General features: G+C 36.9%; 2 long non-coding RNA genes across 17 annotated transcripts; one reads left to right on the forward strand and one right to left on the reverse strand.

Annotated features, from left to right (window-relative positions):
- Positions 1-2,989: 2,989 nt before the first annotated feature.
- LOC133743267 (uncharacterized) lies at positions 2,990-8,409 on the reverse strand. 8 transcript variants are annotated; one of them, XR_009863035.1, is made up of 15 exons: positions 8,144-8,409; positions 7,611-7,894; positions 7,296-7,396; positions 7,053-7,087; positions 6,598-6,638; positions 6,453-6,517; positions 6,147-6,227; positions 6,003-6,066; positions 5,843-5,907; positions 5,662-5,751; positions 5,133-5,210; positions 4,862-4,970; positions 4,202-4,288; positions 3,938-4,036; positions 2,990-3,238 (listed from the first exon to the last, which is right to left on the reverse strand). It is a non-coding gene; the product is annotated as an uncharacterized LOC133743267 (long non-coding RNA). The 8 variants fall into 8 exon arrangements; XR_009863032.1 differs by adding an exon at positions 6,308-6,372 and having other exon boundaries at positions 5,843-6,066; XR_009863034.1 differs by having other exon boundaries at positions 5,843-6,066; positions 7,362-7,396.
- A 143-nt stretch (positions 8,410-8,552) lies between these two features.
- LOC133743266 (uncharacterized) lies at positions 8,553-12,676 on the forward strand. 9 transcript variants are annotated; one of them, XR_009863028.1, is made up of 10 exons: positions 8,553-8,739; positions 8,949-9,063; positions 9,143-9,525; positions 9,839-9,960; positions 10,136-10,201; positions 10,517-10,691; positions 10,819-10,939; positions 11,103-11,166; positions 11,545-11,583; positions 12,480-12,676. It is a non-coding gene; the product is annotated as an uncharacterized LOC133743266 (long non-coding RNA). The 9 variants fall into 9 exon arrangements; XR_009863025.1 differs by having other exon boundaries at positions 8,583-8,743; XR_009863024.1 differs by having other exon boundaries at positions 8,949-9,525.
- The last annotated feature ends 2,190 nt before the right edge of the window (positions 12,677-14,866 follow it).

A 14,866-nucleotide genomic window follows, 5' to 3' on the forward strand; every position in this document is an offset into this window, starting at 1 on the left:
ATAGCTGCATGCGATATTGCATAACCCAAGCAGAAATATTTGTGCGCATTACCAATGTCTGGGCTACCATCGTAGTCGTTTAATGATGGCTTTTCCTCGAGACCAATTGGGTGTGGGCATGAGAATATGATACTTGATATCAATACCCAATGATATGCAATAGTCATCGAAAATTGTCGATGTAAACTCTCTAGCATTATCAAGTCATATTGACTGAATGGGATGATCTGGGTAGTGAGCCCGTAGCCATATGTTATGTGCTAGGAGTGTAGTATAAACAACATTATGAGTGGATAATGGCACAACACGTGACCAGCGTGTTTGCGTATCAACCAACACCATAAAACATCTATATGGTCCGCAAGTTGGTTGATCAAATCCATAGAATTCCCTTAGATTCTTTGTAAAAATGGAATTATTTCCTCAATCTCCTTTGCATAGGATGGTCTCAATCCTAAATAACGGGCTTTACAGAATGAAACATGGGCTTTATAATCAACCAATGAAGGTTTTGGTTAAGCCATAATGTCACAATAAACTTGAGAAGTAGAAAGAGGAGTTTATGGCGTCAATGCCATGTATTTTCCGCAGGGGGTAGGCCGCGCCGGCCATGTATGGCCTGTCTTTGCACAATCATGGCTCCATGAGGCGCATGTGCAGCTCCTCGAACCAATTCTTGGTTCTTACTTTTCTTCGTTCTGAAAATGTCAAAGCCTATATGTGTCAAAATCTCATAAGTCGTCTCTCATGACATGGTTGGATTCAATAACTCAAATAGTGGTTACATACAACCCACTAGAGCGACACATAAGTTTCTCTAATACTCGTTTATGTCCGTAGTCATTAGAGGTGATTTCTCTGGTAGTTGCCTTGTTGCCACACTCTCTTCTTATTAGTTGGCGGCATAGCAGAGGTTTTGTTAGCGGTCTCCTGCTGGCTGGAGGAGGGCTGAGTGGACTTTGCTGGTGTTGGCTATGGTGGTGGGGTTTCTCCGTATGTGATGAACTCCGCCTGTGCGTGGATGACAACCTCGCTCATGACGTGGCCATATGCAGCGTTTGGATGATTGTAATTGAGATGATAGAGAAATGGTCCCTTTAGGTGTCCTTACTTAAAGGCTGCCAGTGCCATTGTTTTATCAAGATCGCGGCACTGAGATGCTGCTGCTCTCCACCTAGTGACAAATGCCTTCAATGTTTCCCTCTGCGCCCTGTTTGACGCTAAACAACTGGCTTGTGTTGTGATGTCCGGCGGCCAACAGGATGAACCGTGACAAGAAAGTGTTCGACAGTGCGTGGAACGAGTCGATGGATCCCGGAGGGCACCCAAAAAACCAACTCATGGCCTCACTGTCTAACGTTTTGCTAAACAAATGGCAGAGGGTGGCGTCATCGAATCCCTTATTATTAGTGACTTTTTTGAAAGTATCCATATGGACAAAGGGGTCATTCATGCCGCTGTATTGTGGCATCTTTGGCGTCTTTGCATGCTCTGGTCAGACTGCTTGCAAGATCCTGGCGGTGAATAGCCCTAGCCTAGACACAAAGAGGGGATTTAGAATTAGTGCTGGGGCGTCTGCCTCTGCCCAGATTAGTCTTTGTTCTAATTGCTACATTCTTTATAGGATTAGGGAGGTTGCGTCGCCAGCGGGCCCAGCTTGGAGGTTCTGCTGCACCAGCTCCCGCCTAGGGGCAAGCAGATTACCTTCAGTTCTAGCCCTGGCTCCGGAGTATTGGTGTGCGGTTGTGCTTCCGCTTCTTGTTCCAACATTAGTCGGGGTGGGGGAGGTGGACCCATTCCCAATGGCTTGCATGGGTTCAGCGGTACTTGCATCTGTATGATTGGTGCGGGTACAAATCTTCCAGTATTAGGTCGACTACGCCTAGTACTTTTCAATTGCTCGTTCTGCGTTGGGTTAACGTTTGCTTCCAGCGCCTTCTTCAGCTCGTCGAATCTTGACATCAGCGTGGCCACTTGCTTTTGGGCCTTGGCCTTTTCTCTGCGCTCCTGCTCACACTCCCTGTTTGCCTTGTGGAGGTCCGCCAATACCAACTCATACATGGCGGCAAGGTCCTGGCCTGGTAGGTGACTGCTGCCTGCTCGATCCTCCGCTGTAGTTTGAGTTAGCAAGATTTGGGGAGTGTCCTGGGGTTCTACGTTGGGCTTGACCGGAGTGTTAAATAGTGCACGGTTAATGTTAACCATTGGGTTAACGTTAGTCGCGGGGTTGGTGGAATGGGGGTTGACTGATTGGGCCTCCTGCTCTTCGGCGTTTCCCCCGCTATCATTCAATTGCACAGTCCCTACATATACAAGCATTATTGAGAAGACTAGTTTCGTGGTAAGCAAGCCACGGACAAGATTTTGTTTGTTTCTTTTTTCCTAACTTTTTTTTTTGGGACAAGATTTTCCGCTGTAACTTTGAGCTCCATGCAAACAAGCCAAGTTAACTTGCTTTAAGCATGGTGTTTTGAAACAGTGTTTCCTTTGTTAACCCCTCATGCTGAAGTGAATTCCTTGCCCAAATGGTTTTCAATTGAAAGTTTGGTTCTTCATTATGCAGGATGCCCCGACGCATTTCCGTAAGAAGCATCTTCTCCTGATTACTACAAATTTATCCTAGAAAGTTTAGAGGGAAGAACAAGGTCGGGAAGTGAATGATGTCATCAGGCATGAATTATTTTGCTTGTTTGAGCACTCGAAAGGAGAACCAAGCTGGCGGATCACATTTTTTTGGGAAATTATCTATAATCTAAAGGGCGTCAACTGTTCATTCGTGTTTCACTGTTCATTCAAGCCCGAATTAAATGACGCTTCTGCCCTTTTTTTTTTTTTTTTAAATTACGGGTTGCCATGTTTGCATCGTTTGATTGTGTTCTTATGCTTTGGTGTTTTTATACTTTCAGACTCACTAGGTACACAGCCCGCGCGATGCTGCGGGTTACATTGTTTTTTCCCGAATTTTATGTGTTAAAAAGAGTAATAATCATAATGTAAAAAATGTTAATTAAATTTATTATTGTTTTACAATATGTAAAATCTAGTGTTTTAATCAGACTGGTATACATACATATTTCAAAATTTGGAAGTTTCAGCAGGAGCTGGCATTTTTACAATTTTCAAATTCCTAACCAAAGATGATGTTTATAAACAAATTACACGTGGTTAGTTCTTAGCTTGTGAGGCTTCTTCTGTGCCAGGGAGGACCTCATTTGCTCTTGAATGTGATGGACATCAACTGAAATAGTAGGTATGAAGATGATAGAAAATGAAACAGGATACAAAATATAGAGAACAGCAGGATATGGAATATAAAAACCAAAGACAGAATTATAGTAGGTAAGTAGCTAAATAAGTCAAGTTTTACTTAGGCAGATGAATATGATAAAGTTTAGTATTTGAAAAGTGTAGATATCTCACTGACATAAGTAACGAAACACATAATGAAGCAGTCTCCATATGAAGGTTTACAAAAAAGATCAAACTACCAGAATGTATTAAAACCCAGAATTCATCAATCAAATCACAACAGGAGTTCTCATGCTGGTGAAAATAAAATGCTCTAAATAAATTTGTTAAAATAAAATAAATAAAAAACATAAAAAAGAACCAAAAGAGGCAGTATATCTCACTCCTTAAGCTTTCCTCAATTCATAACACAAAGGAGTCTATGAACATAGGTTCAACTTGCACTATATTAGATCAAATAGATGGAAAGCACTTTGTAATTAGATAAAATGTTACTAAACAACCTGCATTTTTTAACAACCATATCTCGGAGTTCTTCCAAATGCATATCAACCTCATAAAGCTAAAAAGTAGACATCAAAGGATTTAAAAACAGAGTCCACTATTTCAATTGTAAGTGATATGTATCTACAACTTCCATTCCAAATTCATTAGATACACATAAGAAGGTTGTTTATTTCACACACACCTTGTTGCGTAAGTTTCTAGCCATTTTAGCATGAGCAGCCCCTTTAGTGATCTCCATATTTAACTGTGCTTCTGCATCTTCCTCTTCTAGTCTCTTTTCCTGCAAGTATATTGCTCAATAAGTTAAAGATTATCAAGAAATGATTTAACCAAGATGCTATTAATACCTGTAATACCAAATTACCAGCATTACTGAACCTCGAATGATAAAGAAGACTATCATTATGGAACGTGTAACTCAATAGTACATCATTTTGGGATATACCTATACAGTAACTTTAGGCAGAAGCTGCATCCACATTTCCTCAAATTTTGCGATCGAAGTTTTTGCCGTAACATGAACATCTACACTCTGAAAACCAAGTATAACAGCTAATTTCGTCATAAACTTCAATACAAAGGACAGCAAAGCAAGATGTAAGTGCCAGATGCATGATGAGATAGAAGAGTAATAAAGATGTTTAATGGAAATCTCAAATGCAGAATGCATAGTAATGCATTACACACATTTAACTAATGCATAATGTATCCTTTAGCCAAATTGTTCAAGTCCTTATTATTTTCTAGCTTGATATGGCATCTACAATATGTTGTCTACAGTATCATTGAGGGTTAGATTAAGAGGATATCTCTGATTAAGCCAACTGTGAAGAAGTCCATCCCCTCTAAGAAGATTAGCACATATCCAAATATTTCAGAAAAGAGAATTTAATGGTTAGAGGAAATAATTGATTGTCAGACCATCTAATTCTGAAATTTGTGGATGATTAGTCGACTGACATGAACAACCATTGATGAATATGAATTCACAGACCTCAAAGTCAAAGCAATATATCACAAATTCATCCACAATGGCAGAGACTCCCCTAATGAATGAACGGATTGTATGAATGCCTTCAAAAGTTAAGGTTTTCGATTCACTCACCAAGAAATCAGTTCGAGTATTTCCTTATGGTTAGATTTTGGACTTCATAATGCAATCCACTGAATCTATTCAAGGAATTTTTGGTATGGTTACTTGATTTCTCTATCTCCTGAGAAAAGGAACATTCTTCTAACAATATCAACACAACAAATTCACAAATTTATGCAGCACAAACACACACACGAATGTAATCACAAAAAACCAAATCTTCAAAAGCATTTTTTTTTTTTTTTGGTTTTAATTTTTAAATTCTGACATCCAATTAATTTACCTGCTCAATGTAACCAAACCAAAAACTGAAAGCTCAATCACAGCAATGGAACTATGGAAGCCATCACCAACTGCAAAGCTACAAATCCCAAATGGCCAAGAAATCAAATGAGAAATCCATGCCACCAATACATTTAAAAACTGACAAAATTCAACACAAATATAAACTAAAAAATAAAAAACTAAAAATGAATAAATTTCACTATCAAGTTCTCAATTACCCAAAGGCAAAAAGCCAAACTCATAACACACAGAAACCATCAAAGCATTCCCACTCTCTCATTTAATGAAAAAAAAAACAAAGAAAAAAACGTACTCATCAAAACATCAAGTCATGAATTGACCGCAGAGATCAGAACAGAGATGCATATGAATTACAATGTCATCTTCTATGGAAAAATGATATATACTGGCAAATGCATGAAACGATTTGCAGATTACAAAACATGAACAAACCTTGCAAACCATAGGAAAATTCTTTACATATATTACCAAAAATAGAGGGAACTTGAGGTGGAGAACTTCTAGACCTTATGTGCTTCAGAGCAGAATCAAGTAGCCGCTCCAAATTCTGAAGCTCTTTCATACTCAAGGATTGGAGGTCTTCCCCCATAAAATGACTGCAAATAAGAACATGGCAAAATGTAATGCTATTTATCACAACCTAACGAAAAAGTAAATACTTTCTTATTTAACAAAATTGGTGTGTACCTTTGATTTCTCTGTAAAATCTCCACCCTAGCTTTGAGCTTTGCATGTTCCAGAGTCTAGTTTCCCTATACAACATTAAAATGACGGGATATAAACCAAAGTAATACAAAATGCCAAGAATAGAATGAATGAAAGTAGCAGCAAATTTACAGATCCTGACGTTGACATCCCTGTGTGAGAAGAACTTTCCCCAAGTTATGGATTATCAATCTCATATCCTCAACCTAGAAATAAAACTAAAACAACTTAAAATATCTGTATTGATCTCACAAAACAAATATACACAGAGAAGTTTGCTTCTCACCATAATGTGGCAGACTTGATTCCTATCGAAGAACCTAAAACCTGTTTTAGATAGGTATCTTCAACCTAGAAATAAAACAACCTAGAAATAAAACAAAAACAACTTAAAATATCTGTATTGATCTCACAAAACAAATATACACAGAGAAGTTTGCTTCTCACCATAATGTGGCAGACTTGATTCCTATCGAAGAACCTAAAACCTGTTTTAGATAGGTATCTTCAACCTAGAAATAAAACAAAAACAACTTAAAATATCTGTATTGATCTCACAAAACAAATATACACAGAGAAGTTTGCTTCTCACCATAATGTGGCAGACTTGATTCCTATCGAAGAACCTAAAACCTGTTTTAGATAGGTATCTTCAACCTAGAAATAAAACAAAAACAACTTAAAATATCTGTATTGATCTCACAAAACAAATATACACAGAGAAGTTTGCTTCTCACCATAATGTGGCAGACTTGATTCCTATCGAAAAACCTAAAACCTGTTTTAGATAGGAAAATAACAAAAGCCAAGGATGTCAGAAGTTCATTGATAAACAGATTTCTTCGAAATGAGCATAAAAATACATTATATAAACAATAGTAAATCACTAATAAGGTATTTCTACAGAAATTATGTATTTCTAAGAACTCCACATGCACACAGTGAGTCAATACAATTTAAATAAAAGTTGCCAAACAGATTTATTGTTCGTAACATCAACTTGTTTTTGCCTCATTTTATTTATACTGGCTCATACCATAATCTAAAAATGTAAGACATTTACGAAAGAAAACTCTACTTACAAAAAAAAAAGGATTAGTATATCAGTGTAAAGACACTTCCGTAGCTGGAAATTTTATGAACAAAGAAATCAAGTGCGGGAATTATCAAATAAGTTAATTAGATTACTTACAGCAACTTCAGAAGTGGCATTATCATAGCCAGTCCCTGCATTTAACAGTTACAAAGAGTACAAATCAGTCCCTCAACCATGAATTACCCATGAGTAAATGACCAAGAACACGTCGAACAAATATCTTTTATTGCTCAGCTATACTTTTTTTACCAACACAATATAGAGATAAGAGAAAATATAAAGAATCCTTCATTATCATGACTTTGCCATATAAAAAAGAAGAGCATAATATTTTCTTACCTTGCTATGGTAAGATCGTGCTAAACTGTAGTAGGAATTATCAAATAAGTTAATTAGATTACTTACAGCAACTTCAGAAGTGGCATTATCATAGCCAGTCCCTGCATTTAACAGTTACAAAGAGTACAAATCAGTCCCTCAACCATGAATTACCCATGAGTAAATGACCAAGAACACGTCGAACAAATATCTTTTATTGCTCAGCTATACTTTTTTTACCAACACAATATAGAGATTAGAGAAAATATAAAGAACCCTTCATTATCATGACTTTGGCATAAAAAAAAAAAAAAAAAGAGCATAATATTTTCTTACCTTGCTATGGTAAGATCGTGCTAAACTGTAGTAGGAATGTGACCTTGTTGGTCCATGGTTGGTGATAGCAAGTGCTGTCTCAGTTAGTTGCTCAACTACAGAGTGTTGACCAGTGAAGAAAAAATAGTTGGCCAGATCATTTAAGGCCATTAAGGATATGGCTCGCCAGAGAGGGAGAGTCACTTCTTTTCCTTCTTTTGTTCTTCCTCTGAATTTCTTCTTTTTTCCCTTCTTCCCCTGTTCTCTTTTTCTCTTGGTCCGCATAATCCAAATGGTTTTGCCCTCTGAAAACCCAAAAGCCACTATTATGCAAACTATAATAGGAAATCAATGATACACAATCGATCGCTCACTCGATCAAATATGCCTAAACTTCTCATGCTATAACCAATTGAATAAAATTAGCAGAAATGAAAAAGCAAAAAGAACCCAATTGAAATCAAGACTGAAACTTTAATGTAAAATCCAATCCAAATTACGAACTCATAAACTAACTGAGAAGAATCAAGGAAACTAATTGAGAATAAACTTACAGGAGACTTGTTCTTTGGCCTCAACAGCGATGGCACGCTCTTCTCTGCAAATGGCGTAACACGAATATTTGCAGGACATCAAGTAAATCCCTCCTCTTCCACACTCGCTGATTCTAAGTTAATTTTCATTTTGATAACATACCTCTCTCTCTCTCTCTCTCTCTCTTGATTTCTCTTTGGATTGTTCTCTCTTCGTGGAGCAAGGAAACAGAGCCACGCGGAAAGCCTCGAACGCCAATGAAGACGTACACCTGTTGGGGCAAGCAGGTAAAAAGCCAAAGAGAATGCAGGGGCAAAACGGGCAGGTCACTGTATTACTATTCATTCAACAGTACCATTCTCATTTTACTTTTATATATGTATGTATGTATAATGTCTAATGTTGTTGAGTAGAAGAGACTGAAAAGGCCAAGAATATCTATATCTATCAGATTCTAGATCTATCTAATCACTGTTCTGGCAATCTACCTTCGTAGTCTGGGCATATAACCCATAACATAGGCTCACGAGTGGCTTCGGGAACTCTCCATTTACGTCGACTCCAGCTCCTCCACTATTTGCGATCTCCGATCAACGTCAACCTCCATAGAAACTGAGTTGGTATCATCAATCAATCACTTTCTTTTGGCTTTTTCTCTTTAAAACATGCATCTGATAAACTGTGGGTCTCTTCTTTCAATTGAATTTAAGCTTGAATAGGATTTGTAAACCCAGAAACACATATTTTCTTCGATTAGAAAGAAAAATTCGAATCCGGTTTACAAATTGAAATTCGGTATCCCGTTTGCTTTTAATTTAATTACAGGATGCCATCATTCTGTACGTTTCCTTCTATAATCTATTCCCTCAATTACGGGCTGCTTAATGGCAAGTTCGATTTGCTGGTCTGAGACCTCGATGATCGATTGGACCGGTTTCAAGTACCGTTCGAAAGCCTTCTTTATCATTACAGCCTTGACATTGGCCCTCAGTCTTTGTCTCTCCCTCTGCTTCGCACAGGTAGGTTCTCCATCGAATTGGACAGAGTGATAAAGAAAGTGAGAGATTGCTGGCACCCATAGAGAAAGTGATATTTCAGAAATTGGGCTCATTTGGTCAAATTGGAATATCCGATTGAGCTGGCATCCTTTTGATCAAATCGGGGGATTCGTTTGAGCAATCCGAGATCTTTGATGGATTGAGCTCCAGATAAGCTTCTTATTTGGTTGATTGGTTTTGAATTTCAGTGCATGCAGTTTTGGGTGGTGCAAATGAATTTGGGATGTTCAATTTTGTTTAGATTAGCCCTGTTTTCTTCATACTTATGCAGATAGTTTTAAAAATTCCAGGTTTGGCCGAAAATCTCCCAACTGCTGGTATCTATTGGGTCTCCAGTTGATGTGGTATACATTCTGATACCTATTAGCCTTAATAATAACTTAATAAAGTTTGTTGCTTCTATTTATGATCATAAGGAGGTAAATATGTGTAGCAGTTTAAATTTCAACCATAGTGATTTGCGTACGCATTAGATAAGATATTGGAACCTCATACATGTTATTGACACACTCCCTTTTCTTTTTGTTATTCGTCAGCATATATTGTGACTGTGGCTTTTAATGATAAATTTAAACCCAGTTCGTCTTTCTGTCCAAGTTTATGTAGAGTTTGGTTTTCTGTTTCTTTTAAGTTTTGTTTTGGGTCTTTTTGTTGCAGCAAATCTGATATAAGGAGCATAAAGGTGAGGCTAGGGGCAATTAAGAAGAAGAGGAACGCTGTACTGAATACATGCTGCTCATCTTCTCAAGATTGGCCTTGATATTAATGTATATAGAAGGGTAAGTTATATGGTTCATTAGATTTTTTGCCCAAAAGAGCTTTTATATCTTGGTTTTTGATTATTGAACACCTATCTGTAACTAGCTTTATGATGTGTGAATTTCATCATTGTTTTGTTTGGCCTTTTCAGTTCTCACCCAAAATATAAAGAAGCTCATTTTTGTGCTGCTGTAGGTGGAGCTGGGAGTAGCACAGCAGGTCGAAAAGGCATGGCTGATGCTCTAGCAGATATGAAAAAAGGTATTTATTTTTTCCATAGACCCTTTCATTGAAAATTATAGTAATCTAAGTAGAAAGAAAAAATTTAAAACCATTTTTTCTGTGTCCCAGATCAGCTTCAAAATATATATGCTAAAAGTGTGAACAAGGGTTGTATGCTCTTTTTTGAATGAGCCTGAGCATCCTAATATCTAATCATAGTAATCTGGTGATTCTAAAGTAGCTTCTTTGAAAATGTAGTTTAAAAGTTCTGTCATCTCAATGGTTTATTAGTTTTTTGATATTCACTTCTGATCATATTACTTAGTGACCTTTTCTTTTGTTTGTTATATATAGATGGTGCTTCACCTTCTGAAGGCCATCCTACAGTTAACCTAAAGAACAAACCTACTAAAGATGTCCACAAACATCCAGACACATCAAAACCAGCGTGGCTTTTGGCTTTGGAAGTAGTGACAAGAACCAATTAATGCAGTTATACTACCCGCAGCAAAGCGCAGGCTCTCAAAGTGTAATCATTTTTGCTTTCTAATTTCATTGCCTATTAGTTTGTTAGTTTTGGTCCAGTAACACTTACACCAGAACATCACTTCTTTACAAAATGATGCATTAACATTCAGCTTCACAATTGACATTAGGTTTGAACTGAAGCTGAAGCTTCAGCCTTTGGTGTCGAGGTCCATCACGGGGGGGGGGGGGGGGTGAGTTGCCATCGGAGGCTTGATCGTGGATACCAAGGTGTTCTGCTGGCCTAGAAAGGTATTTTGATATGGATTTCTGTATTCTGTATAGATTTGGATACTTCTCAGCTTTGCTGATTGAAATTTTTCAGTGTTGGAGTTTTGGTGAGTGGATAGTTGGTTCTTTGGCATTTTTCTTTCTCTATCTGATTTCCCTAAACAAAATGTAGTGTTTTCTGCAGTGCACCTAGCTTTGCTGATTCAAGGACATGAGTAGGAAAAGGAGCTTTTCTTCAGCTTCAGAAGGTACTCTTTTAACTTGAAAGTTTGTTGCTTCTTTCTGTTTCAGGATTTTACTGATATCTTAGATTTTATTGGGTGTGGAACTGTTAATGCTTTAGTAATTGCATGGACGGTCTTCATTCTTATTGTTTTTCAACTTTGATTTTATGCTTGGTTTTAGTTTTAGTTTTAGTTTCTGCGTCAAATTTGTTGCTTTTCTTTATCCCTTTTTCTTTGATTTGCCAAATGCTGATCGATATTCACACTTTTTGTTACATTGTTCATGTCAAACCATATCTTTGTCATATTTTTGTTTTCATGGTTTTTTTTTTTTTTTATATTTTCTTTGGTATTTAAAATGAGTAAACTTTTGAGTTACGTCTACGTTTTTGCGATTTGCAGGCCTTTGCTTGGATTTGGCGATACTTTAGTTTTAATTTTGTAAGTTTGTAGTTCCCATACCCTATATAATTAGCCTCTCACTTCTGTTAAACTTCTGATTCTCAACAACCATCTTAGGGTGCTCTTACAAATCAAAGCAAAGATGAAATACAAAGATAGATATATTTTTGGTCTGTTTGTTCCAAATTGAGTCAAATTATCTCTATCAGGCTAGGATTAGTAGAAGATTTGGTTTGTTAGATTTTCCGATTAAGAAAGCCTTGAAATTTTAATTTCCAGTAAATAAGCAAATAACTTTGTGGGATTCCATTGCAGAACATATTGAACTAGGTTGTTTGCATAATGCTAATATTTATTACCCCATGGTGTACCTTGAGTCTTGATTACAGCCATCCAAGATGTTTCTTTTGTGTGATTGTGTGTGGTGTAAGTCTAATGTTTCATTTACCAGCTTTAAAATATGCAAGAAAGTGGTCGTATTTGAATTATTATATAATGAAACCTCAGGCACCAGGTGATTGTGTTTGTTTTTATTAATGTTCTCATGGTGAGCTATTTCGCTTATAGATATTGGATTGGGGTGAGAACAATATTGCCATTGCTGCTGCAACTACTGCTCCTGGGGCGTTGTTTCAGCAAGTTGTTGTTGTTTGGCATAAGCTTGACCATCCAGATATTTCGAAGTTAAAAGTTATATCTATTGAATTTTCATATCAGAATGTATGATGCAATGTCATATAACAGCACACACCCTTTCAGTTTCTAACACATAAATGTGATGCATTTTTCATATGACTAAACCTGTTTCTGGCTGTTCTAATGTTGGCCTTTTAGAGTAGTTCCCAAAAGTTTTTCCAAGCTAAGATGAAATACTGTAGTTTCTCCATATATTAAAAAAATTTCAGTTCAAACTTTTAACTGTTTATATTTCACAGTTTGTTGGAGCTTCAATGGGAAGTTCGAATCTTAAAATCATTGCCAAAGGCACATCAAGTGGTGGTCAGTCATAAGTCACCTCCCTGCAGTTCCAGAGATTAACTTCAATTTTGCAATTTGTAAATATACGTCTGGTTTAAACATCACTTTTGTAATTTGTACGGTTATAACATTTTCAATTTACGTTTTTAGCTTATGATTGTGGCTGTTTTACATACGACATTTGAGAAAACAGAAAAAAGCAAACCTGCAGCGTTGATATCCTTTGTAAACTCGAAAACGTTTTTAGTGGCAAGAAACTCTTATTCTATCACTTTGATCAAGAATCAACTCATTTTCATTCATATTTTTTATTATTATAAATTGTTAGCAACAACAAATCCCGCGGCAAAGCGCGGGGTCATTGCTAGTTGTTTACAATATGGCAACTTGAGTTGTGACTTGTGAGGTTTAGGGGTCTTTTTTAATCAGCTAAATCTGCACATTTTGGAAATGGTTATGTTGTATTAGGAAGCAGTTGGGTATTGGATTATAAGATTGTAAAATAAAACTTAGTGAAACATAGAATGCTTATCTGGTTGTACTACACAGCTTAAAATCACATACTCAGAAAATTCATTGGCCTATACCTGCCCAAACTAACTGAATATAGAATACTTCAATATTGAGAGAGTGATAACAGCATAAATTGGTAAAGATAACCACCACACATTTATTCATTTCACCTTGTAAAGTTCAAAAAATGTCTTTGCAGTACAGACGCATATTCGTTCAAACTTTGATATGAAAACCAAAGTAAAATATAGAGAATAACACCCCAAAAGACGAAAATGGATGCTGCAAAATCAAAGCTAATCCTCAACCAAACTGTTCCACCATCCTCACATCAAAGTCAAGATCTTGATCATATTGGTGTTAATTTGGTGTAAAGTCACAATTGAATCTCTAGGCAAGGCTGGTTGCTTCAGCTCGGGTAGGATGATGAGAGTTGGTCATGAACTCAAGCATCTGGTGACAAATTCAGTCACCACTAGCTTTCCTAGTTCGTTCACCTCGCAATCATCAGTTTCTGAGCTCAGAATAACTTTTCAAGTCAAATTTCCACTCCAAAGTCACAAAAGTACCGCTTGCCACCATGACTGAATTTGCAAGAACCTTGTCGAAGCTTGTTACTCCTTGATTCTCAACCTTTGACATGAACATTATATTCTTTATATGCTCCCCCAACTCTTTTCTGACCTCAACATGTCAACCTCACCTTTCAAAAGAGGGAAATCAAATCAATCTTATTTGGATTTCCCCACCCCAAGATGTCCACGTTGTCCTTGTCTGTCAAAGTTGGAAGATCCAACCACTCCAGAATATTGACCTGCTTCACCAAAAACTGCAGAGTTCTCACATTGATAACGTACCAAACCTAGCTCCAGCTCATAGGCCAGAATTTTCAAAGTAATTGTTTTATGAGAACACAAGACGCTTTGAGGTTTCATATCCTCAAATCTCATAGAGATCATAACTTCATGAACAAGAATAGCACAGTTACTGGTGACTATAATCTTTTGATTCTTTTGAAGCTTGATGGGCTTCCCTTTTTCAAAAATCCTATTCTAACTTCTGCTCCCTGAATGACTGCACAACTCACAAGTAAAGAATCGCAGTTTTCTTATGAGATGCATATACACGATTAACTACATCAGAGGACAGAAATGCAGAGAAAGAAATTCAAAGAATGAACATATCTGCTAGTTATTAGTTACTGCATATCCAGTTATAGCTAGAGGCTGGAGCTTTCTCAAAAGATCCCTTCAGAGTTCAAACTTTGATTCTTGTATCTGAAGAAATAAAGTAACAAACGATTAACCAGCATAAGCAAACAAGCATAAGTCGTAGATTGATTGACTTTTATTGTAAATAAACTAACTTAGGAGACAAAGGGGGTGTTGAGAACACACAAGCAAAAACCATCAGAATATACCCAATTTCCCCTGACTTTGAGATACCACTGTACTTATTTTTTCAAAGAGGATCAAAGGATTTCACTCCTACCCCCATGGTGACTCGAACCCATGACCTCGATCTTAGGTAGTGGGTGCTCTAACATTAACAATGGTAACTCAAAGTCAGGGGAAAGTTTGGTATATTTTGATTTGATGTCTTCCTATTTCGTGGGACATATATGCAAATGAGAGAATCAGATGCTCATCTAAATTTCAAGCTAGATTTCTCAACTGCAGTTACAATCATATAAACGATTCCTACATAAACCCAAATATTATTCTTTAATCTGTATTCTTTGTACTTTTTTTCTTTTTTTCTTTTTCAGAGGAAAGATATTTACCAGTTGCTAAGCCATATATGCAATCATGGGATATATATGCAAAAGGGA

Source organism: Rosa rugosa, chromosome 4 (assembly GCF_958449725.1).
Source record: "Rosa rugosa chromosome 4, drRosRugo1.1, whole genome shotgun sequence".
Classification (NCBI taxonomy): Eukaryota; Viridiplantae; Streptophyta; class Magnoliopsida; order Rosales; family Rosaceae; genus Rosa; species Rosa rugosa.